A 27,700-nucleotide genomic window follows, 5' to 3' on the forward strand; every position below is an offset into this window, starting at 1 on the left:
TGAGGTACAAGGTAATGGAGCCTTTTATACATTGTCATGTTTCTTTAGAAATAAACAATGGACAAAGAGTCTTTAAACGGTTCAGATGTAAAGTTATTCGCTGTCAAAGTGACGTCAAAATGAATGGGAGTCAATGGGATGCTAACGGTGGGTGATCACTTATTAGCATCAAAATGGCGCCATAGGAGCTACGCATTCCAGACGCTCGCTTACCCCCTTGGTGGTCACGGCCACGGCCTTGGGTCTCGTCTGTGCTTGGCTGTCGGTGGTTCCTGTGCACCTTCATCGCCACCACCAGTGTCTGGACTCCATCGGGGGATATGTTTGGGTTTCATTAACCCTTTATGACATTTGGTTTCGATGGAGTCCAATCTCCAGAGACTCGTTACATTTACATGGTTGTCAGTACAATAAATGTTCATAATTGCAAGGAAGCCTCTCTTGATTGAACTATACAAAAAAAAAATATCACAACTTTTAAAATACAAAAGACATTGCAACTTTTATCGCAATATTTTATAACAGCTCCTGCAAAATCGGGCATTTTGGGCCGCAACAATCTCAAAAACAGACCGTGGAATCCTGGACGGACTGTCAGAATAAGACTTTTTTTTTCTTCTGGAAATATGTCTTAAAAAGTGGGTTTGTCTTATATTTGGGGTCTAGGCTTTTTTATGTTAATCAGTCCCTCCAGAAAAACGCGATTATTCGATCGCATAATTCAATGCATAATCAGCCAAAGTCCGCATATTCATGCGGGGGTCGCATTTTTTCAAATATGCCGCACTTTCGCCGCATAAATTGCCGATTTCCACGCAAAATATGCGGTGCTTGCATGATTTCATAATCCCCGCATTTTCGTTGCAAAAAAGTCACATATATCTTAGCAGAAAGTTGAAAAAATGTTGCGTTTACGTCACACAACAGCAGCCATTTTCCCCTGTTGCCATGGGAACGTTATGAAGTGACATAATTACGCGACGTGAACATCATCGAAAAGCAGGGTGTTGGCATACTGTCTATGGGTGTTGGAGGTTGAATTTGACATGTACTTTGAGTCTCTTAAGTTGGTATCAGAAAGCTATCTTAATATCTGATGTCTACTCAAATTTCTTTAAGTGCTCCTGCTGTCTATATTATTAACGATTTTTGAAAGTCTGTCTCTTTTGTATCTTTTATTTCCCTCTGTTTAGTCTATTACTTTTATTTTTACTTTAATATTATATTATTTGTATATATTTTTGTATCTTATTTGTTTACTTATTGCAATGACTGAATATCTGTAAACTATTCTTGGAAATTAAGTTTAAAAAAAGCAGGGTGTTGGGGGAATAATTTTTTCATCAAACCGCAGTTTTTGCAAGTTCCCGCATTTTTTGCAAGTTCCCGCATTTTTTGCAAGTTCCCGCAATTTCATCGCATAAAATTGCATAAATATCCCGCATATTCCATCGCATTTTTTAAGAAAACGTGCCGCATAATCAAGGATTTTTGCCCGCAATAATCACAAAAAAACTCCGCGTTTTTCTGGAAGGACTGGTTAATACACCCAAAACAACACGAAACGAGTAAAATGTGTGTTGCCCTCCTAACTGAAGCGAGTCACCATCCCTCACAGCTAGCTAGTGCCAGGGCCTGAAACATGGAGAGACACAGCGATTGTCTCGAACAAAGTCTCAGCTGGACTCAAGCCAGCTAATGGTTGCACTGCGACTCAGCTGTCGCAGTCTAAAGTTAGAACGAAAGCACAACGAGGTGTTGTCATGGAGATGATACACCGTCTAAAAATGCAAACCGCCAGAGAAAATCTTACCGTGGTCCTCAAAGTGGCCGCTTCCAAGAGATTGACAGGAGTCTATCAGGTTCGTCTTATATTCGGACCAATACGGTACATGTCATATCTAACAACGGGGAAGAAATATTATACCAGACTGAAGAAGAAGGCCTTCATAAAGTGCAATACCTACAAACCTCAAACACAGCTTTAAGTCCATATAATGCTAATACAGTTCATATTTAAAACCACAGGATATAAAGAGATTTAACTGTGTATCCAAAAATCTTTTAGGAATGGTCCACCACTTTGGTCCAGACTACCAGCAAAACTACTCCCACTTACACTCACAAATCCTTTTTAGCTTTTGGTAGCATTTGTACAGTAAAAAAAATTGAGTCCTGTCACATTTCCCTGTGTGTATCTGTGTTTGTGTCCTGATATGTGCAAGTGGATTCACACTTGTTTGTGTATGACTTTGTGCCTGTGCATGTGTGTGAAACTGATTATTCAGACTCAATACAAAGGGACTCCCTCTGTATTATCATAGTTTACTTTACATTCTGTGAATTGTGATTCATTAAATATACATTAAGCAGGTGGTGGGAGGGAAATTATAAAATACTTTATGGTTTACTGCAATGAGAGCTCAACAGTCAAATGCAACCAATATGAACTAAGAACCTGAGCAAAAAAGTAAATGATTACATGAAGTTATGTTCTTTACAAAACAGACAAAACCAGTATACAACAAATTATAACACTGATATCGCACCACAGTTACATATAAAATATACAGCTGATAAATGACTTGTTTGTATAGATTATTTATGTGTATATAGCAGTTTTATGGCTGACATGTGTATATGTGGGTTTGGATGAGCTTGTCTGTGACTGTTTGCCACACCTCAAAATCCAGTTTTAAACCTGATGGCAATAAACAGTTTTTCCACACCAAGTTATAACATAATACATAATCACTTAGGTGTGTGAATAAGAACCTCAAAATGCAAACAAACATACACACACCCTTGACAACCATGTTGTTATGTTTCTTATAAACCACCTCCTAAACTGCATTCAACTATGTTGATTGGCTGAGACTAACATCAACGTCTTGATTATCTCAGGTTTCTCCTCCTGAATTTACAGTGGAATAACATCTTAACTTGTTATGTACTGGATGCCATATTGGTGCTGCATTTCAGCACTTTGCATTTTAAGTTTTAACTACAGTTAAGAACTGGGGGGCAAAATGCTTTTACAGAAAGACTTCAGTAACAACTGTGGTAAGAATATCAGCAGTCAGAAGATGAGTAAAACCCTAAACCACTTATTCATACTACAACGATGGAGTTTCAATTACGTTTGCAGGTTTAAACCATTGAGTCATAAACCACCCTGCTACGGTAGAAATTATTATTTAAGGTTATTATATTATTCATTACATCTTCAAATGTTGTTGGTCTTATATTTCTTTTAATGTCATGTTTTCTAACTTTAGGAGAAAAAGAAAACATTTGAACGTTCACAGTAAGGAATCATTTTGACTATCCCCTGGAAAGAAAACAGGAAGTCCATCTGTTCCCTGTGAGACAAATCAGGGCAGAGAATTAGCTGTGGTGCCTTGGTTGCCCCAAGTAACCAAGGTCGACAGATGACAGCAGCTAATTGGAAAACTAATGAAGTCCAGAAACCCAGCCTGGACTCTGGTTGTGTGTGTGTGTGTGTGTGTGTGTGTGTGTGTGTGTGTTTGTGTGTGTGTGTGTGTGTACACTGACAGAGTAATGAGGTCCAGAGTTAAGGGTCAGCCTTGTCAAATAACAACTTCTACTTCTATGAAAAAGAAACTGTAGATGGCTTATAATGATACAGTTGATCAATTAGCATGTAACAGACCGTAGTCATAACGCCCCAAACTGTATGTTAACGGTGTTTGTCTTCAACTGACAACTAACACAATTTAACAAGCACTTGCTGGTTGTTTTCTTCATGCAACCAGTTGAAATTAAAGGGCGATAAGAAATAATTTAGACATAAGTAATGTCTTATCAAATAGTTATCAGTGACATCCAATCAGAATTAAACGAGTAAATGTCTTTTTTGTGAGAAATGTGTTATTTGTTAAAGCGCCCATATTATACTCATTTTCAGGTTCATAATTGTATTTTAAGGTTGTACCAGAATAGGTTTACATGGTTTAATTTTCAAAAAACACCATATTTTTGTTGTACTGCACAGCTCTCTCTCACTGCTGTAGATCCTCTTTTCACCTGGTTTCTGTTTTAGCTACAGAGTGAGACCTCTTTTCATCTTCTTCTTCTGTACTATCTTTGATTGCACTCGCACATGCTCAGTAGCTCAGATGTAGATCATGTCAGCTAGCTAGCTCTATAGAAGTAAAAGACAGGCTGTTTCTCCAACTTCAGTCAGTTACAAGGCAGGATTAGCTGGGAGACTTCTAAATGAGGGAGCACATGTAAGTAGTTCTTTTGTAGATTATGGTGAACTTGTGTGCATTGTAGCAGTGCTTTGCTATTGAGAACGAGGTACCATGCTAGTGTTAGCATTAGTGTTAGCATGCTAACGCTAAGAGCTAACGGTTGCGGTTAGTCAGCTCGTTTCGGATTGTGACGTCACAGTCCGAGCCGATTTTGAACAGCTCACAAGGAGACTGAAGGCAGGACACATTCAGAAACCGTCACTCAAAACAGCATGGATGGATTTTTTGGATGGAAGTTTGTATGTGTGTGGAAGCACCAGAGACACAAAAGAACACCCCAAATACCAGAAAAAGTTTTTTTTTCATAATATGGGCACTTTACATTTTTACACTTAAGAGCAAATGTACTCCTTGTGCTGATTTATATAATCCCTCATCATTATCACAGATAATTAGATAGACAGAAACCGAGACACTCAAAGAGAGAGAAAGAGAGGTAGTCTAATACAGCTGTCTGACCATTTTGATACTGTCACAATTCTTGATACTGCCAACAAGTGTGTCTGTGTCTGTATAATATAAAGGCTAAAGGGCTGGACAGCTCTATACATTTCTTTGACACTAATGAGAAATGTAAATTTGGCAACATTCAAGAGAGCATGTATTTATTCTTTATACTTTCTGGACTAGATTCATTGGGAGACAGGAGCTACAGATTAAATGAACAAAAACACCCACTACAGCACCAGACAGGTTAACAGGATCACAACTTTACTTGAACTAGTAAGCAACACTCCAACTTTATTTCTTGCTTAAATACACCATCATGTTAGTTAGTTAGATTCACTTTTTTATAAGCAAAGTATCATCTCATTTAGATTTAGAGACTATCTACAGTATATGTCTGTCTGCAGTTAATTATCACTTTAAAACTCTGGATGTCATCTGTATACATACTGTATTTCTTGGCGTTGACCTTAAGGAGAGAGAATGGGAAAAAAGAAAAGTACACGGTCCACTAAAAGAAAAGAAAAAAGAAGTTTAAGGATGAAGTGGAGGTGTGCTGCACATGGAAAGAGCAAAAAAAAAAAAAAGGCAAAAAATAAAAAAAAGAACGGGGATGAGGGCGAGAGATGTGGCCCTGACCTTGACACTGACAAGTCAATTGACAGGCTGTATTTTAGATTTATTAATGGAAGCCAACCATGACATGGTGCTACAGGAGTAATACAACGTGAGCATCTCTTTCGGGCAGAATTTTACACTCAGACACACATACACAAGCCGACCGTTTTTCATACACATGAAGAAAGAGTTATCCGAGGGCCATCAAAAGGCCTACGGCCACTTGCCTCTTAAAAGTGGAGATTAAAACCATCCCAGAAAGAGGATTATAGAAAACACAAAAAGCGCTGTTGAAAGAGAGACAGAGAGATAGAAAGAGAAGATGGAAAGAAACTGAAAAGAGAATGAGTAGGAAGATGGTGGTACACAAATAGAGAAAGAGGATAAGATATGTGACGGAGGGGAAAAGGGACAATGGGAAAGATGAGAGGTGGGGAGGGAAAGCCATAACATGCACAAGAGAGACAGAGGGAGAGGGAAAATGACCTAAAGGGCAGAGAGGATTAAGATGATAGGAATCGTTATGTGCATTACAATGGTGATGGAGGGAGGGGCAATGAATTAAGGGATCCATAAAGGAAAAAAATAGTCTTAAACACTACATAAAGGATATGTCACAGTCATAACTGGAACCTTCAGACACATGCAGGGTTTTATTTCAACACGTGATACATATACCCAGGCCAATAGTTACCAACTGCTGACATTTCAGTTTGTGTTCATGCCCTTGAAACTGGGGTATGGATTTGAACAAACAAATCTTCAGTTTGTCTATAATAAGTCTGCTTTCTTTCACAGCTTATTATGCCTTTAATGGCAATTCTGACTTCTCTTTACCAAAATATCCACGGGCCCCTCTGTGAATGAGAGGCTACAGAGAAGGGCTGGAAAATAAACAATCAAATAAGATTTATGTAAAAACCATGTTTATTTGGAAAGCTGTATGAGACTCAGCTTCCCACGTTTCACGTCTCTGCAACAGATGTGGTGAGTGAGAAGTTCGTACGACCCAGAGAGCCACTATGGCCTCATTTATAGGAAATATGCCAGGTTGAAATAATTCGGAATTTTCCTTTAAATAAAATATTACTTCTAGGTTATAACATGTCCAATTTCTGCATTTTTCTTCTAAATTTCACCTAGCCTGTTGACAGTCTTACCAAGACCACAGAGGTCTGAGAGAATTCCATGAAATGTGAGACGTGACGAGGTTTGCTACATCGGGTTATGATGAGTGTTTGAGTGTTAATGTTGCTGCTAATGTGTTTGCCCACTGGGATAACATGATCATCAACAACAAGACCCTGGTACCAAGTTCAGTCTTCTTCTTATGTTCAGTATTTGGTTATTTTAGTCATTAAAGCTCCATTTAATGATTGGTGTAGAGCAACACTGGATGCTGGTGCTCGAGTGCAGTTCAGGCTAACCAACACGATCCACCATGAAAAATCAATCATCCTATGACGGTTACATTGATGGGACACTATAGCAATCACAGATAAAAGCTTTAAATATAGCCTATACTATCTACCTAATTCACCTCTGAACATATCATGAGACACATTAAACCAGCGATTAACTTAGACTCATTATTCCCTCTTTATTGGGTATTCGACCTCCATAATATTCCCCCCCCTTGTTCTTTCAGTCTTTGTGTTTCTGCCTCTTAGAGAGAAATTGAACGTACACTGAATATGGATATACAAAAAGGTATCTGTCCATTGTAGTTACCTTTTTGTATATCTATTTTGTTTATCTGTCCATTGTAGTTGTTGCAAAAAAGGTATTGTGCCATGGCACACCGAAAGAATGATGGCACCTATACCATTCAGTCCCTCGCGCAAATTCAACCAATCACTTTGATGCAACTCCCAATTTTGACCAATCACCGCAACTTTTCAGCAAATTTTACCAATAACTTGAGTTTCCCGCAACTTCAACCAATCCCAGCAGTCCCACGTGCCAGACTTTGCGTTAGTATGTGACTCTGAGAGCCACTGACCAAGCGGGAGTGAGAACGGGTTGATGTCACGCGTATGGCGCCAAATTCATTTCCTTGTAAGACGAGATGTGTGTGACTCGAACATCTCACATTTACCAACAAAACGTACAGCGAAAGACCATGCAAATCATTTATGACTGTCCTGCCAACCTGTATACATTTTAACATCAATGTATGCTGTATTGTTTTCTCACTATAAAGTTGCTGAAAGATGCTATTTCCTGTCGGCTCTCTGCAGTGGGCGGGGCTGCTCAGTTCCCCCCCGTGACTGACACACACACAAGAACACACACAATCACACCCGGTAGATGCAGGAAAAACTGGAGATGAGACGTACAGGATGACCTAAATTGAGGACAAAAGTCCAATAAGTGCTTTATCAAACTGTGTGTTCAGTATTTGGTTATTTTAGTCATTAAAGCTCCATTTAATGATTGGTGTTGAGCAACACTGGATGCTGGTGCTCGAATACAGTTCAGGCTAACCAACACGATCCACCATGAAAAATCAGTCATCCTATGACAGTTAAATTGATGGGACACTATAGCAATCACAGATAAAAGCTTTAAGTATAGCCTATAATATCTACTTAATTCACCTCTGAACATATCTCGATAACATATATATGAGACACATTAAACCAGTGATTAAATTAGACTCATTATTCCCTCTTTATTGGGTATTCGACCTCCAAATCGTGTGAATGTGTCCCAGGCCAGGATAGGAAATTAACTAACAATGTAAAGATCAACAAGCCACTGACACATATGTTCAAATTTGATTCATTCAATAAATTATTTTTTGTCTTAAATCCACCAGCCATTTTCAAATTATACCAATATTTGCAGCATCCTGAGCCTTTTTGGTAGGGTTACTAAGAAAACTCAGCCTAGAGTCATTTTATTCTCCCCAAAACAAGTTTCCTTTTTATTTTTAAAAAACTATACAAAAAACAAAAATCTTAACCTTTTTTGCAACTTTCTCCATCTCCCACAACTTAATTGCAACAAACATACAAAAGACATTGCAACTTTTATCGAAATTTTTTCCAAAAGCTCCCGCAAAATCAGGCATTTTGGGCCGCAACAATCTCAAAAAAAGGCTGCGAAATCCTGGAGGGACTGACCAGTGTTTCCCGACAAGACACAAATTCATAGGTTTGCACTATGCCATTGGAAAATGATTTTGTCTGATGCCACATGTCAGGCAGTAATTACAAACAGCAGTATCAAAAATGTTCACGGCAGCCTGTAGGCCACACTAACAGGCAATTAGATAAAAAAAAAAAATATTAACTCTAATTCAGTTGCTTCAGCTTATTAAAACTATAGTGCGTAGTCTCTGTCGCCCCCATGAGGGATTCTCAGTAATGACAACAACACTGTCGGCGTGTCCACATGATACAAGCCTTCTGTGATCGCTCACAGTCCCCCACCCCTCCTCCGCGCAGTTGCTAGTAGCCAAAGAGGATACGGAGGGTTAAAAAAAACATGGACTCTTCAGAAGAGGTAATTGTCTTCACTCGAGTTTCTGCACGCGAAAGTCGCGGGATGACACAATCTGTTGAACACAGCCATACTGAGAAATACAGAGAGTTGTGTGGAGCGGATAGTCTTAATTAGCTTTGTTGCAACTCATTTGGCAATGGCTTGAATGTAACGGACGTCCATTAATATAAAAAAGTTACGCACTAAAGCTTTAAAAAGTTGTTTTCGTTAATGAACCTCTAACACAATAAAATGTATACGGTGTAACGTCAGGCTAGCAATAGCAATATCTTTTTGGAACTTCCAAAGGGGACCAATTGGGAAATGTACACAAAATAAACAATAAAACAGACTTGCTTTTTGACGTAGTCTTCCATTAAACAGCAACGATATTGTAACTGCAGTTTCACACTGACAGCCCAAAGTCCATATGCGCCTTGTACACAAGTGATAGCATGTTTGCTGTGGCATTTGTACAGAAATTCCTAATCTTGTTTGGAGAGTTAACAATGCGGTTAATTCAAAACACATTTATGCGGGAGCAAATATAATTCTAAAGATAAAATCATAACATTTAAAGACACTAAATCCCTTTTTACAGCAGTGGTTTTGACCTGTGGGAATATGCCCAGCTAATCAATCATGTGTGTCAACGTTCTGTAGCCTTTTGTTATTGTCAACAGGAGTTACCATGAATACAAAAAACACACTTCAAAAACACTCTGTTAGCCATTGAAGCTCAATGTGCTGCTGGCACTAAGTGTCTGTTTGAGCTTGTGTGTGCATTACTGTGCCTAAAAGAGGGCATGAGTGTGTGTGTGTGTGTGTGTGTGTGTGTGTGTGTGTGTGTGTGTGTGTGTGTGTGTGTGTGTGTGTGTGTGTGTGTGTGTGTGTGTGTGTGTGTAACCCTGGGTTCACGCAGAGTGTCATACAGAGCGTGGGACTCTTCTATGTGACAATAACATCAAAACCACTCAGGGTTACTTTTTGATTTCACGCATGCACGCTCATTATGTTCATGTAACCAAAAGCAAAATGGAACACTGAGAATTGACTTTGTGATATATTACCTCAACACCATAGCTTTTTATTAAATCTCTGCCAATTATTAGCTGTCTTTAATAATTACTCATCTCTATTATCAAAATCTGATGTAATTGATAATGGCTATTACAAGACACCATCATTAAAGATCACAAGAGTTGGCAGTGTGCATGTGTTTGTGTGTTCTATCACTTTTCGTGCAATCATTCCAAAAAGAAGTACATAAAGGTCACTTTTCTCCTGTAAACAGAGTTGGGTGATGCCTAGGGTTATGGTCATTGTGAAGGACAAACAGAAGACTCTGAATGGAGTAACCTAGTTCTGCAAACAGTTCCTGTTTAAATCTTTAAAAAACACACACACTGAAAACAGTTTGTCCCTGAGAACACCTAAGTGTCTCATATGGTTTCATCAGTTTAATAAATCTAATGTTAATCATAAATGAACAATAAATAAATGTGGACGCCAAAAATTCTGCCTTGTAAATCTCATGAGGAAGATCTAATGTTGATGCATAAGTTCCAGAGCAAACATAGTAAACGTTTTTAGATAGAAGTGAAATGCCTGTGGGAAAATCAGATTAAACATGTTTATCAGCAACATAACAAAAAGGGATATAACTTTCTTGAAGGACACGTCACACTAGGGGGCAAAACATAACTATTGTCATTTTATGACAGGAGGCTAAATCCATACATAGATTTTTTTAACCTGCTTATATTATTTGACACAATATCCATCTTTTTAAAGCACAGATCATGAAAACATAGTAGAAAGATGCTCAATAATCATGTTTCCCTTTTTTCTGGAGAGCAGCAGAGTAGTGACTTAGTTCAGTGCCAGTGATTATGACCTCTCAGTCTGTTGGCCTGCACATGGCTGGTGAGTGCCTGTGTGAGTGTGTGAGAGAAAAAGAGGGAGAGTCATTGATTGTGTCCCAGGCCTGAGGGGCCGCCAAGACAGCTTGACTGGTGAGAACAGATGGCAGCCCAGTGTGTGTGTGTGTGTGTGTGTGTGTGTGTGTGTGTGTGTGTGTGTGTGTTACTCAGAAAGTCTTTCTTTGCAAGTATGAGAGGGTAAATATGTGTGGAAGTGAACTTGGTTATACAGTCACATTGCATCACTTCAACCACTTCAATCACACAACCACCCACCCACACCCACACCCATGGGCTGGGACGAGCTTCACACTCGTCAAAGCCTGAAATTACGAAACCTGCCCCTCCATCATTTCTTGTCCTCTATGCTTTATAGGACACACAGACAAACACACGCCACTCTGGTGTCATTGGAACACAGCTAAATTCAGCTTAATCTGGGTCACAGAAAGTGATTTTAGTCAAGATGGTAACTGACTAAATCATTAACAGCACTACAGCAAAAGTGGATCATACGGTCTGCTAATCAAAATTATTTCTCAACCTTATATCTACAGTAATGTGCATATACAGCATGTGCACCCACACACAATTCCAGAAGATTTTACAGATAAGCTCTTGCACCTTCATATGTGTCATTCTGAGCATGCACAGATCAAAACAATACAAATGTTATACAGTTGCAGTGTCTGCATATAACCTTCAAAAAGATCTTTTCATTATGCATTCATCCTTACTGTATCTAGGTAACATTAATTTAGGGTAAAGTCATTCTTTCTTGATGTCTAGACGTAGAAGTATGTTTTTGCATGCACTCCTTAAGAGAGGTCAAAGATCAACCACATACTATCCTTGGAGGTGGTAGAGAAGGAAAGGGACTAACAGGGAAATGAAAAAAGATTTATTTTTCATTTAGTGGGGCATAACCACATAAAAACACCTTTTATATTTAGGCATTTCTTTGTTCCTCTCCTTGCGTGCCTCTCTCGTTTTTGTCTCTCTTTCTTACCGTTGTCTTTGTGTGTGTGTTTGTGTGTGTGTGTGATTCCACAGTCTGACCTAGTACATTGGGCCAAATCAATTGCCACACTTCTGGAGCCAAAGCCCCGAGGCTCAGCTGTGGCTCTGTACTCTCTCGAACATCAAAAGCACAGACACAAAATTATGTAATGGTCTTATAGGTGGCGGTTTACCAATATGCATATTTTTTACTAGAAGTCATTTCAAAATGAAGCCTAAGCTTTCTACTGTGCAAAGATAAACAAAGACAACACAACACACTGTTGTTGTGTTTGAAAGATATTGATATGAGGGTATGAAGATAGACTGAGGCAGTCTTACCAGACTGATGAGGGAAAACCACAAGAGAAGCACAAGAAATGCTTTCTTCTGTTAATGATGCTCACTTAACCCTCCTGTTGTCCTTCGGGTCAAATTTCACCCATTTTTAATACGTTTCTTTATCAGAAATGTGGGTTTCTTTCAATCAAATTGTCAAAAAAAATAACGTGGATGGTTCCATACAATGCTCTTCACAAGTAAAATAGTGTGTGTGTGTGTGTGTGTGTTCCTATTGCCCAAGGGAACCACACCCTTAACGGCTGGTGCCAAACAGAAGCTAATGAACGGCGCCCAGATTGTTTTCTTTGGAGCTTAGTCTCATGTTTAAACTGATCACCTGTAAAGAGTACACTACGCCTTAATTAATAGAAAGCACAAAACCACAGAAAAACATTAGTATGAAATAAATCCTAAACACAAACTCGTTGTCATGTATGTTTTTGTACGTGTAAAAGTGTTGTCCAGGCTGGGTTACCATCTGCCCCTGTTGCTTCTCATGGCAACCATCACCAGCTGTGTGGGGGGGAAATGTTCACTCCACACATACACGCACACGCACACGCACACGCACACGCTTGCCTCATCCCATGAGTCTCGTACCAATCACTTCAAGGCTCATTAGTGTGGTTTCCCAGTTGACCACTCGGGCCAGTTTGTGATTTCACCTCTGCAGAAACTTCCAAGGTTGTGTACTTTGTAGTCGCCACATTGTGTGTGTGTGTGTGTGTGTGTGTGTGTGTGTGTGTGTGTGTGTGTGTGTGTGTGTGTGTGTGTGTGTGTGTACTGCTGAGTTGAGAACGAAGACAGATGAGTTTCCTAAATAAGTTACTTCCATATCCATATAAAATTAGCTATAGAAATGATTTATTTGGGAGCGAAAGCAGAGTTTAAACAAAAGTTAACGTAACAGCAGGGCTGGGTACAGAAAGAAAAGGACACAAAGGGTGCATTTGTCTGGTTTAACCTGAAATACACATAATTTTACCCTATCGCTGAATCTATGCAGTGCAAGTTTCACCCATAACCTTTTTACAACGTATTAAAAAAATAAATAAAATCAGATTTTTTTAGAACAGTTCTTTTAAAAATATTAGTCTATGGTACAAATATAAACTGTACATTTGTGATATTAACAATTATAATATTAGATTTATGATTATTTTCTTTAGTTAACCCGGCGTCTTTTTAACACGTGATGCTATGTATACAACTCCTATTTTTAAGTAGTTACTCATGCAACACATCTTTGGAAAGCTACAACTCTTGTGATTTCACTGATACAAACTATTTCAAGACACGATAACAACAGCAGGTACAATCATCGCCTATGTCTGAGTAACAAACAACTACAAAATTGAGGTAACTCACCTTTGAAGCCTCATTGTAATCCACAGATCCATAATATTCTAACAAAAACGGTCTTGTTACATTGACAAAGGTCCAGACGATCAAATCCGGTAAACAATTTAGTCCAAACATATTATGACATTAAAATATATCCACGGACAGCTGTTTTTAAATTTCAAATTTTGCGGCAGTTATTTAATATTTTACTGTATTTCCTGGAGTAAATTTTGTTTGCATATATTTTTTTGCCGGTATCTACTATCAAAATGGCCCCTGCACTCTGACCACCACAGCCCACCTTCAGACCCAGAAATGTCCCAGGACCCCAGCTCATACGTACTGCTACGTACACAGCCCTACAGTTGTTTCAACTCTTTTTTTACCAACTCTGTTTTGAAGACAATACTTCAAAAACACCAACAACTGTGGCTCAACACATCATTCAACACCCTCTATCCCATGGATTGATCTGACATTGCAGGACATGTTTGCATGTTTGCAAATGCTTTTCTTTCACTGATTACTGGCGTGGGGGTCATCTTTATAACTTGCCGTTCCCGAGACTGTTAATGACTGGTAAAAAGTTCCTCAGGATCTCCCAGGATCTCCCAGTCCCTTCACCTCAGCAGCTCTGTGATGCTGCTAATGATGAAAGGAGAGGCACAGGAGCCTACGACCGTCTTGGTAAGATAAAGCCGCTCTACGAGGAGATGAGGGACTCCTGCAGAAGAAACTATCACCCTGGCCAGGAAATCGCCATTGATGAGCGAATGGTTGCCTCAAAAGCCTGCACTGGTCTGAAACAGTATATGAAAAACAAGCCTGTTCGCTGGGGTTGTAAACTCTTTGTTCTGGCAGACTCCAGGAACGGTTATACATGGGACTTTTTTGTTTATGAGCGCAGAGAGATGGAGAGATGGTGTAGTCTCATGTCATATGATCGTTAACAAATTTAACACATCAGCAGAGGTGCTCATTTTCCATACAGGTTTATTTAGTGGCTTTTACCAACGGTTCCTTTATGGGTCTTCAAATGTCCTTTGTGCTTTGTCACTTGCGATTTTTACAATCTCTGGCATGTTGCCAATAACCTGTAAATATATGTGGATTTAGATGTGTAAATAGTTATATAGTAATGCTTTTTTGCACTACTTTTTCCACCATAGCACTTAGACATTTTTTACCAAAAGGTCATTTTTGTTTCTTCAAACGTTCTTTGTGCTTTGTCTCATGTAGCAGATAACCTGTACATACATAATTGTAAATATGTGTATTTAGATATGTTAATAGCTGTAAATATTTTGTTTATACACTTTTATACACTACTTTTCCACCTTACCACTTGTTTTGACTTTTTTTACAGACAAAGTTACAAAACTGCAATTTATTGTGTTTATGCTTCTGTTACTCTTTGTCAGAAATACTGACAGTGATTCTGGATATGAGATAGGATAGCTCTTAATGTAACCTTTCAATAGAGCCCTGAATGATAACTGTAATGTCAAATGTTCATGGGTAGCAGTCTTTTTAGTCTAGGTATGTGACCATCATTCCCAAGGGTCCTTTTAGGGTCACCAAAATGGCCGTTTTCGTAAACGCCTAGACATATACCCATACAAAAACGGGTGTAAAATATTCATTTTATGAGATATTGATATGAGATTTCAACTGGGACTATGTAAGCCTTCTTGCTATAGCCCCATTGTGTTTTCAGACTAATAGGTCCCAGCAAAAGTCATCTACAGGCATTTTCCTATAAAAAATAATGCAGACGGACATAAAAAAAATATTTTCCAGTATATTCAAACTTCTATTACTCAAAGCCAATAGCACTTACAGTAATTGGGAAAGAAGCCTCAGAGTATTACCTTTCAAATGAAACCATAAACATGCATGTAGAACAAATGGTTCAAGAACAGCTTCCAATTTACTATGGGTATGCCTTGGATATGCGTTTTTGGCTAATTTTACAGGAGTGTTAAGGGGTTAAGGATGAATTTAGAGGACTAGGGGAGACTCAGTGCTGAAGACAGCCCTTTAACAGGCTTCAGTGATTCAGTTTACATTGATTTTCAGCTACAGATGTCTGCAAGCACCACAAGGAGCTAACATCTTTTTCTGAGGTGGTAATGTCCCCTCCAACACCTTAAAGTTACCAGACCTTAAATATTTGGCAACTACTAGAGCTGAATTCCAGGAGATGTACAAACAAAATGATGTCAACAAGACCATGGTGGTTTGTTCACTGTGATTAGTCTGCTAAGAAGAAACCACTCTTTAACAGCCACTACTGTTAAGGAGTGTTTGGATCTCAAAGATGGCCACCAGAGGGAGTAATACTTTACCTGAGAGCAAAGTATTTATGTAAAATGCACAAAACAAATAAAACATATGGCCTGTGTATACTCTACACAAACACACACATACACATGTACAATCTGTCCCATATTTCTACATTCCTTTGTCAGGAGAAGGAAGTATATAGAAATGGAATCTATTTCATTTATTAAAAATAAATTATGAATCACTCATTTGTCAAGTAAAAAATGTCATAGGTTCATTCCCTGCCTTACATAACTTATCAATAATTTGTATGACAATGGTGACCTCTGTAGGTGGCAGTTTGCACATGCACTGCATGCATACAACCACATACTGTAGGAATATGCAGTACTTGTCCACAAACCAACATGTACATTTATTCACTTTTAAAAGTTTAGAGAATTGGAACTTTAAGCTTCCTTAGGCTAATAATTAGTCCACTTAAACTGACTTTCCTCAAGCCATTTTACTTTTTTTCTTTCAAGATCTTTGTTTAAAATGACAGATAACACTGCAGCCTGTTCTCATAAACCATTCATTCAAAAAGCTACGAAATGTTAAACACTGTAATTCGTAGCATTCCACGTTTTAGTTTTGTTTATTCACTAGATAGATGGGCGCTGTATAAGAACGTGGCTGGCTGTGAAGGAAGGAGGTCGGGGCTATGGGTGGGCGTTAACATACAGGACTTTCTATGCCAGAGAGTGGAGTTGGCTTACCGAGCAAAACTTAAACCTTTCACCCAGGAAATGCGGGTTTCTTAGGAGTGTTTGAATCCAAACCACAATTTTTTTTCTAATCTTAAAGGTCCTGTGACATGTTGCTCTTGGATGCTTTTATATAGGCCTTAGTGATCCCCTAATACTGTATCTCAAGTCTCTTTCCCGAAATTCCGCCTTGGTGCAGAATTACAGCCACTAGAGCCAGTCCCACAATGAGCTTTCCTTAGGATGTGCAATTTCTGTGTCTGTAGCTATTGAGGAGGAGAGAGGGGGGGGGGCAAGGTGGAGGGTGGGGGTGTGGCCTTGACCAACTGTCACTTTGCTCGTTTGAAAGCCATGATGTCTCTCTCTCATGGGTGGGCCAAATTCTCTGGGTGGGCAAAGCAGAGAAAGTGGAGGTAACCTTCCTCCTTATGACCTCATAAGGAGCAAGATTCCAGATCGGCCCATCTGAGCTTTCATTTTCTCAAAGGCAGAGCAGGATACCCAGGGCTCGGTTTACGCCTATCGCCATTTCTAGCCACTGGGGGACCATAGGCAGGCTGGGGGAACGCATATTAATGTTAAAAAACCTCATAAAGTGAAATGTTCATGCCATGGGACCTTTAACTTTCGTGGCAGCAAAATGCTCATATTTTGTGGACTTAATTTAACCGTAATGTCCGCCGAAATGACTGGCAGCTCGCGGTGCTTTGTACCTGGCTCAAAGTCACCTATTTTCGGCTAACTGAACCACCAACTACCGCTGATAAAACGTCGGTCTGTAGCTGGCATCACAAAGCTCTGTAGCGGCTTAAACAACTAGCAACTGCCGCTCGGTGCCATGGAGCTAGTAGCCACCCGGCATCAAAAGACCAGCCGCCAGTCTCCTAATTTCGTAGGATATCATATGTTTTGGTGTGCATACATTTTCATACAATATCATATGGACCCGTTCATAAGAATACTTGAACACTGAGACTCAAGGTTACTCTAAGCTCTGGGAGTTAGAACACCCCAAATACCAATCACATATCAGTCTCCCAAAATATTTCCAAAAGCAAATGAAAATCTTTCAAGTGAGTTGGAAAAAAAACAGGCCTCACAACAACTTCCAGGCAAAACCCACTAAACGCTGCATAAAACATGAATAAAAAAAGCATCAGGATACTCTCAGGAAAATAAAGTTCCAGTGGATTATGAGAAGAAGTCACTGATGGCATGGATCACTCATGGCAGAAGAGATACAGCTAAGGGATGATGAAAGCTGGGTGACTTGTATTATTGGATGAATCCTGCTCTAAAGAAAAAAAAAAAAAAGAATCACAGATTTTCCTCACAGGGAATAGAAGCAGTTGAGGTATAAATTGGTCTCATGGCAAGAAAATGATCAGAGGAACACAACCAATTGAGTGTGACTGAAGAAGAATAATTTAAAGTTTTGAAACGGCCTTGTCAAAGTACGGACCTAAATCACATTGGAATGTGTCGGGTTTCGAAAACAAGAATTTCACGCCTGCTGAGCTGAAGCGGTTCTGTATGAAAGGTTGGGTCAAAATGAACCCGTCTGGTATTACCGCTTATGTTTTTTTTTATATTGGATATCGAAGAAAACAGACAATTCTTTTGAATCTGCTAAACCTTTACAAATGTGGAATTTTATTGAGGGCAAGGGTGTGTCTAAGTCTTCTCTGAAAAGCAACAAACACAGTACAAGAATGATTTAAAAATGGCAGATGTAGTACGTTTAAATCGTATGTTTATGCAGCTGACATGGGATGGTTTTCAGAATAAATCACAGAATTCCTTAAAAGGTCCACTAATATCAATATTTTTATATTCTCAACGGATCAATGCCGGCATGTGTACCAGGGATGAACCCACAGATAATTATCACCAGACTCTGCAGTTCCCCTCCGCTCTACAGGGCTTTATGCCGTCTTTCAGCTCATTGTGTTAGTGACTGTGTTTTTCATCGCTCTCAGCAACCCCGTTTCCAGCAGCAGGCGGCTATATTAAAAAACCCCAATGGACCCACTGCACGCTACTCACACCAGACAGACAAAGTCAGCGATTAGCTGGTAAACGTAGTGGATCATTTAGCAGCTGGAAGGTCAGATATTTCCCTCAGGTGTTGTTGGAGCAAAGCAGAGCTAAAATGAGAGTGAATATTGGACTTACGGTAGATTCATCAGGAGGACAGAAACACAACTCCAAATGAAGGCTTATGTTGCTCCATGTCTTGTGGATTTGTAAAGCAACTGTTTCCTATCAGGTTCACTGTATACACTTAAACTGTAATACGGTTACAGCGTAGCATTTACAGCTTGATTCGGCCCCAAGTGGCCAAAAAATCAATTAAGGCAGGTCATGGTCTGTCCACACAGACATCATGTTCAAAAAGGCACAGCAGCGCAGTATTAAGAGCGACAACGGTAGCAAATAGTATGAAAGACTGAAAATCCCCGTAAGGAGGTTGGCTGGGGTGGTGGATGGGTCAAACAAAAGGACTTTCACCCAGGAGGCTGGGGTTTGGGTCCCATTCTTGTCCCGCGTGTCCCTGAAACGTACATTTTCTAACCCCACCCACGATCTTTTCAGTTAAACGTACGTCCCGACCCAGAGCGTCAAAAAGTGACGCCAAGAGTTCCATCTAAGAGTATCTAAATATGGTTCAAGGAGACTTTTTGCTTCAATAAGAAACACCAAAGGCACCTGACAAGTGCCACTTTTTGACGCGATTGGAGTGAGAATGTCTTGCCCAGCGGGACCACACGGCCCTGCAGTGACAGTGGTACGGTCAGCCGCACGATCCACAGGGGGTGCACTCCCCAGCTACAAGATATTAACGTTAACTACGTGATTAAAACTGCCACCGCGGTCAAGTGTTACAATCACGTGGTACGGTCGTTAAATAGAACGCTCATGTATGTCGTTTTGGGAGTCAGAACGTGTTGATCAAGACTGTGAAATTATTACGTAATGTATTATGCAAGAGTTTGGAAAGCTCCTCCAGAGCCACGGAAGACATCATACAACTTTAATACAACTTCATGATGAGTAAACTGCCCTTTCTGTAAAATCTCTGCAGTGTCCCTTCAGTTTGCCAAGTAAATGGTAACCGTAGCTGTCAAAAAGACATATAGAGTACGTCTGTGTTGTTAAAAATACAATGTTTTTAAAACCCAAATTGTCCCCGAGTAAAAGTACTTACAGGTTTCACGTTCAACTACTGGTTTTTAGAATAAGCCACAGTCCAGCATTTCTTAATTCCTTACAGATATTATGATTATCAAAACATATGATGCTTTAATGATTTAAATTAAACCATTATTCTTCATTGATTTAGATCTTCATCTTATAGGCTGGCCTTCTTTTTTCACTTTGTTATTCCTTACAGTAGAACACTAAAAGAGTTAGTTAAAGTTGATGAAATCTTTTTTTTAATTTTTTATTCACTTTCCCCTTCCAGATTTTCTAATCCAGTGTTAGCCAAAAACTCCTTATCTTTTTGGCTATATCAAGCTCAAGGGATAAATTAAATGACCTTACATTAAAGAACATGGTTTTATAGTGGTAGATGAAAACACTGGAGGCAGTGGAGCGGTTTAATAACATTACTGTGTATCTGTTGTGTTCCTTTTCGGTCTCAAACTAAGCTGGAAATAACACCCACATCACCCCTGAAGAGGCCTCTACTGTACCTTCTGTTGTGCAACTGAGACTCTCACATCTGCCAGCAAATTATGCATTCTCCTAAATACATGTGACTGCAGCTATTAAAGCTAATGTGCTGGATGTGTTTTATTTTTTTTTAAATGCACATAACTAGAGGCTTAATTTAAGTTGGCACGTATATGGTATTTAATGTGGCTGTTGAAAGCCAGCTCCTCATCTTTATAGACTAAAAAGAGACACTTTTTACTTGGGGCTGCTGCAGAAACCGATGCGATGAACAGAAATGATAAAACTGTCAAATACGATTAACCTTCCGCATGTACGCACATTCAATTGTGTTAATGAATAAAAGTAAAATCACTAATTGAATGTGTGAGTCACAGGAGAAGCTGAACCCCAATAAGTGATTAGTCTGAATCAAGTGATTTGCAGCAACATTTATGATACAGTCAATTAACTTTATGGTGAAAATAGTTATAATTGGTTAAAAATGGAATTAATAAAACCTCACCTTTTTTTTGTTGCCGTTTTGCCGACTGGATACGGCAAGAGTTTAATCTACCAGTTAGCTCCACTGGTAGCTAAGCGTATGGGTACGCTCTGGATACGTCACCCTGTGTATTGTTGTGATTGGTCGTAGTGTTTTCCAACTGCGTGCAGTGAAATGCATGCTTGGTGCCGCCCCTCGAGTTGGGCCATTTTCATTACTCATTGCCAGACCCATAATCTTTCGGATTTGGGTCTGGATTTCCAGGCTACACTTATCCTTTAAAACAATCATTACAGTGGAAAAATGTGTGTTTCTGGTTGTAATACACAGATAGACCAATTACTTATGATGACCTTTATACACAATACTTGGAAACAAATGCTTAGAGTTGTATATTTCAAGTAGTATTCTGTATTTTCCCAGTTGCAAAGGGTCACTGTTTTCACTGTGATGTGATTTATTAAATACTGATATTAAATATATCAAACTTAAATATTATATAATTAATATGTGAATGCAGTTATTATCAAAGTATAATTGTATGTATGCACTGTGTTACATTTAACACTAGAGCTGAAATAATTAGGTACATGAAAAAAAAAATGTGATAATTGATTTATAGTCACAGGGAAAATGTACTGGTCCCAGCTGCTCATTTAAATATTTTCTGGTTTTCTACATCTTCCATGATAGTAAAGAAAAAAATGTTTAAGTTGTGGACATTGGACTTTCATTGTACAGGTTTGTAAGGTTTATACTTTATTCTTTTTTAAAATACTTATTTCATACTTATTTATAAATCTATGAATGTGACAATACATCTTAAATTAAAGCTTTTAAATCTAATTTTCTTAAATTTTAGTGATATTTGCATTCCAACACCATTCTCTGAAAATGTGTGTTGGAAATGAATAGTTTATTTATGCTATACCTCGACATATTTTTCCACAGAAAATAAACAGCTCTGTGTTGAAAGGGTAAAAGTCGCAGAGGAACATTTTGAAAGCTGAGCTTCCTCACTTGAACTCATCACTGAGTCTTCACATATCTCTTCATGTTAAAGGGTAGAGTGGGGGAACTTGTCAGTGCTGTGCTGCTCTCCGTCTGTCGTAATTATTAATTTTTGTAAGTTTTGTCGCTGAGGTTTGCCTCACCAACAGATGGCTTTGAACTCGTCACAGGAGGCTTTGTGCATAATCTTTTCACTGTGCTGCTGTCTTCGCCTGTCACTTCAGTCTAGCGACGGTGGCAATCAGAGTAGATGCCGCTAGTATTTACCTGCATGAGAATGTCGAGGTGCTAGTACAGGGGAGGGGCTTTGAGAGTCTGAACACCCAGACACGACTCAGCGAGAGGCAACACATTTCCTGAAGTCACACAGAGAATTGTACAGCTCTCAGCTCGTCTGTGTACAACAGACGAGGAAAGCTGCAGAGATTTACACTCGGAGCTAAGTGCTCAGCAGTGACAGTGTACGTTTGTTAACTTTGACGTGTACAACGGAGCCATGCTGTGTATTTTCATTTTGCAGGATCATGGCCCTGTTCACACATTATACATTACACCAGAGCTTCAATATTACAGATTCTCTGCTCCATATATTTTAATATGACTAACTCAACTCACAACACCATGACCTTTCTTGATTTGTCTGCATTTGACGCATTTTGATACTTAAATCAATTAACATATCCAAGTCTGTGACATTAGCTTCATTAGACATTTAGATATAAGTTGTGTCATCAAATCATGCATAAGTGCTTTGAGTAATGAATGCATTAGTCATATTTTCTTGCGTTAAATGAGTTGTGATACTTGATGCAGAATTTTGGCCCAAGGACAACTATGAGCTGTTTTTTGTATCCTTGAATGAACTGCAGATCTTTGCAGCACATTATGATCGTATCTCAGCGATACGCTGTAGCAGAAAACATTAGCTGTAATTGTGGTTTAGTTCTCAAAGCGGTTTATTTTTTTTCTTTTTGTCATTTGAAAATGATGTGATTGAAAATGAGATTAAATGAAAAACTGGACAACAGACCATCTTTTGTGACAGTATTGTCTTCAACATGTGAAATATATAGGGGATCTCAGCTTTTACAATCCATCATGTTGGTTTGCTTGAATGAAATAAGATCACATCATTCTGTATATTTTTGTATTTTTAGTGTGACAGGTGAGTGGAAATATAAATAAAACAGAGCTAAAACAAAAACCTGACCGGTTGGCTAAACAGACAAAGCAGAAGGAGAAAAGTCAGTAAGAAAATATATATATATATATATATATATATATATATATATATATATATATATAACAAACACACACACACACACACACACACACGCACAGTGTTGTGCCTGAAGGCGTTCATTGAACGATAGTTCATGAACTCGTTCATATTTTGGGCGAACGTGAACTGAACGTACATTACTGCCTTACTGTGTATTACTGCCTAATGAACGTTACTGTGAACTCGTTCATTCTGGTGTCTGTGAACGGCACGTTCTCTCAGTTTAACTTCGTTCAATAGGGTGCCAGATTTCTGGGGAGAGCAAGAGAGAGAGGGAGGAAAGAAGTGAACAGCTGAAGAAGTTTCTCAATGACCTCAAGACTTCAAAACTCTTTGCAAGCGAACAAGTAAACTAGAGAGGCAGATGAAAGAAGAGAGGGATGAAAAGAATAATAAAACAGAGCTGAAACGGGAGTTAAAGAAGGCGTCTAAGCAAATGGAGGAGATGGAGGGAGAGGCTGAAAGACGAGATAGGGAGGAGACACAGACGGGAAAAGGGAGGAAATGAGGGAGATCTGTGAAAGAGAGGCCAGAGATGAAGAAGAAAGCAAACCCGGATGAAGGCGATTCCCCACATCATGGTCTCAAACACGGCTGGCGAAAAACTTTGAAAGACAAGTGGAGGAGAGGGACGGAAGCGAAGTTAGCGGAGATCTGTCAATGTTTCTCAACGCTGGAGGAGGTCGAACTGAAACCGCTGACAAGAAACGGAAACAAGCAGACGTGGAGAAGGATGAATATCAAAGAAGAACGGGTCAATAATGTATTAATGTGACTGTAATTACAAGTGAAAAAATGTCTTTGCCTATGATTTCCGCACTAAAAACTATTCCTGCAAGACATGTTTTGGATTTTGTGTGAATTCGTGCACCAATAAAATCATATGACTGCTATACCAGTTCTCCTATTTTAATAGAGATGTATAAAAAACTTTTCAGCAGCAGGTTTTTTAACAGAAAATGAATTGTAAACCTTTAAACATTTATTCTTTTGATGCCTAATGAAAGTCAAAAGACTTTTTTTTGGATGAAACGGAGGGAATGATTTTTTGAAAAATAAGTGGTGGAAATTAGGTGTTCCTATGGGCACAATGAGGTGAAATTAAGTCCAGGTCTGAAAGAGATATAAGAGGAGAGGTTAAGAAAATTACAATTACTTCGGATTAAAAGTGAATATATTTATCTTTGACACTGAAGGCCCAAGAGCCTTAATAATGAGGGTAGAAAATGAGGTGGAAGCCGACACGACAAACAAAAGCTGAGTTATTAATAAACTTAATTCAAGTGTGACAATATAACACCCATCTTTCCATTAATGCTGACTACTGTCAAAGTGTCCACAAGGTCAGAGGAGCTGCTCTCTATCTGATGCCAGTTGGATAAAAAACAAGTTAATTTTATACTAGCTATAAAAAGAAATTAATGAGTTCACAGATAGTGTTAACTATAGACATACCCCAGTTTATGAATAAAGTCTTACAGCCTACTTAATGTGAGCACAAATTACACATTTAAGTCATAAACAATACTGAAATGATTTATCATCATCTTAACCACAAAAAAAGCTTCACTTTAAAATTAAAATTATAGCTGTATGGGGATTTCCTTTGGCATTTTCTTGTGCTGGCAGTGGCTGTCTGCTGTCTCCTTTACAGTCCTTATTAAATCTAAACTTATCTAAACTTTCAAAACATTTCCTTAGTAGCACAGCGAATGCTAATGAACTGATTGGGCCAGTACTGAGGCTATTAGTACACTGTTGTAGCCTACGTTGCTCATAAACCTGTGCACTTAGAAACACTAGATGGCAGCAATGTATCAGAGTAGTATAACAGGATATCTAAGTAGATCACTCTGACACGTTCACTCTAATAAGACTGAAATTCTGTTTTGCATCAGCCAGAGCCAAGCAAACAGGTATATTACAGTACATATTAAACCAGATAGTACATAGCTGAGTCATACAGGATATGTATTGCAGAGAAATAGGAGAAAAGAAGTGCTCAACACTATTATTGATTGCCTATTGTTTTTTTTTTTATCAATAAGCCTAACATTTCCTCAGTGACCAGAAGACAGAATGGAAGGTTACTCTCTGGCACAAACACTGACCCCCCTGCCGATCTGGAACAGATTGAATTAGAAACTCCATCAGTTGGAGGCTCGATCACTTCCTGAGCACCAAGCTGTGACACTGGATTGGATCTCCCACAAAGGAAATCATCTCCCAAAGTCTGTATTAACACCATCTTGCCCCCCCTGCCAAGTTAGGCCAACCTGTTCTACTTGTCCCTTGCCAGGGTTACAACTGGCACAGACGGCAGCAGGTACCTTTAAATGAGGGCCAGGGCACAATTCTCCAAAGGTGGGCTTCTGATTAATTGAGCCTGAGGATATGCGGCCTAGCCACTGACAGATACTAAGTGCAGGTGCCATGTTGAGGAAAAGAGCTCTCCATCTTGCCCCTGGTGACTCATTCAGTGCTGAGAAATAGAGTGGGAACTCCCTTGGAGCTCCATCTCAAAGAGCTATGTTGACCCGATGCACAACATTTGAACAATGCCGGCATACAGTGAGAGGTCTCCTTTGTGATCGATATCTCGTCTCAACTGACACCTCTTCAAGGATTTAATTTAAATTCCATTTCATTGGGGGGGGAAAAATCCAAATGGCTGATCATTGTCCATACACTCAATTAAATATCACTTTCCCCGTTCACTGAAGATCAGTGAGAAAAGAAATACGTTACTACCGTGGTAATGGTCTACTAGCGCTGCAGTCAATTTCAATCTACTGTCTACAAGCCAGCTATTTCATTCTGTAAACAAGTCATGCTTTTGCCTTTTTGTCCCATGCTGCTGATGGCTAACGATGTTTGATGGCATAGTGGGAGGCTTGCAGCCAGACATGGCTACTGTGTGAGCGGTAATTATTGTGAATTTCTACACATACACTTTACATAAACACACCTACAGTTTCTCATGCAGATCTAAGCATGTCGACACATACACAGAGGGCATGTTCATTGTGTGAAAATAAAGACGTTAACTACCGCAGTAAGACTATATGCAGACAGTTAGGCAGAGCTCTTCTCCCTGGAGAAAGAGACAGCCTCTCTGTAGTGATGCAGAAATGATCTCTAAAGGCCTTCTGTTGTAAATATGCTCATGTTTATGGCATTTTAACAACAACAACTGGCATGCAAAATTAAGTACCTGGAGAGTGGGCGTGTGCATTTTGCGTGTGTGTTTGTGAGAGTGCATTTCGTGTGGATTGTGCGCCGGCATTTACAGCTGTGCCTGGATATCATGAGAATACATCGGTCTCTGTAGCTCAAGCAGTTCAAGCAGCTGAACCAGTCACTTCTGATTATACTTATTACCCTCTTCCGAGAGCACAGGAAGCTGGAGACAGAAGAGAGGGAAAGAGGAGAAGGAGAGAAGTAGGGGAGAACGTGGGAAAGAGAAATGAGGGAGGGCGGCGGGGGGAAGAGAATGTGTGTGGTTAAGTGAGTTGTAAAATTTTACAGCTAAAACGCGATTTCTCTCCACGACGAGCCGTACTTGAAATGATATGAGCCTTGCAGACAAGATAAGGCAAATATTTAATAGTGTAGCCAACAGAATAAAAAAGGGCAGCTGCTCCAAGTGAACCTGCATGCCTTAGAGGACACACATTCAAAGTGATAGAGCTTTAAGTACTACTGACTTATTACAGCAAAGGGGTCTGGACTTCTGCCTTTTGGTCCACACGTTTGCCTCAGGTTAGGTTTAATGCAAAAGCGTAGTAAGATTATTATTTTTTTGCTGAATCTACGTTTATTCTTCTGTAGGTGATACTGAGGTCTCTGTCTTCCCCTGGGCACATTCTTTTTTTCCATATATGCAGCTTCTTGCCATTTTTAAATAATTCTAAAGAGTAATTCATTTTAGAGAGATATCTTGGCAGCAGACTACTATCCTCTATGTTGTCTTCATTATACATGGGGATTTTCATCTGAAAAATATGGAGGAAGCAAACGTGTAGGCGAACAGGCTAGGGATTCAAGAATACCCATGAAGATCACAGTGGTATCATCTAACCTATCCTACTATCTTTAACCTAGCAAGTTTTTATCTTATTATAGCTTTCTTTGATTTTTTAAAAACATGACACATTAATTGCCCTCTCTTTTTGATCCTGTGATCCTTACAGAGATAGAAACTATGACATTTGATAATAAATAGGCTTCTTGCAATTACACTCTCAGATGTATCTAAGAAGATTAAAGCTATGTTGGAGAAAACCAGCCCATCTGACTGGCATTAGATCCGGTGACAGTTCATGTCTGTAATTGGAGCAAGTGGTAAACAGATTTTAATGTAATATATTTCAGATTAAACAAACATTGTCTTGAATCTTATTTTATGGCCCAGTGCATGGCTGCAGACCCTTTAGATCATACACACTTAAACTAACAGGTTCTGCGAGTTACATATGATGGCCCATATGCTATAATGTGATACTTCAATTAGTAAATCCTGATAACCGTTGTGGAAGAAAATACTCCTTCCAATGGTTTCACGCTCCTATTGATCTACAAGTGGTGCCACTATATGCAGCAATGCTCTAGCAAAGGCAGTGAAGAAGACTTCTGCTAGCTAGTACACATCAATGTGAACAATGCAGGACTTTAAAAATAGACTTTACAAATGTTTAATGGAAATAAATTCAACACTGTTAGACTACAAGGATTCGCACCATGCATCTTGGTAAATAACACTAAAGAAAACTCCA

The 27,700-nt window shown here is 39.2% G+C and overlaps 1 long non-coding RNA gene across 1 annotated transcript in view; it reads right to left on the reverse strand.

Annotated features, from left to right (window-relative positions):
• The window catches only part of LOC120567081, a 95,710-nt gene that overhangs the window by 4,609 nt on the left and 63,401 nt on the right, over positions 1-27,700 (reverse strand). The gene's annotated exons all lie outside the window — the stretch shown is intronic.

This window comes from Perca fluviatilis, chromosome 10 (genome assembly GCF_010015445.1).
Source record: "Perca fluviatilis chromosome 10, GENO_Pfluv_1.0, whole genome shotgun sequence".
NCBI lineage: Eukaryota > Metazoa > Chordata > Actinopteri > Perciformes > Percidae > Perca > Perca fluviatilis.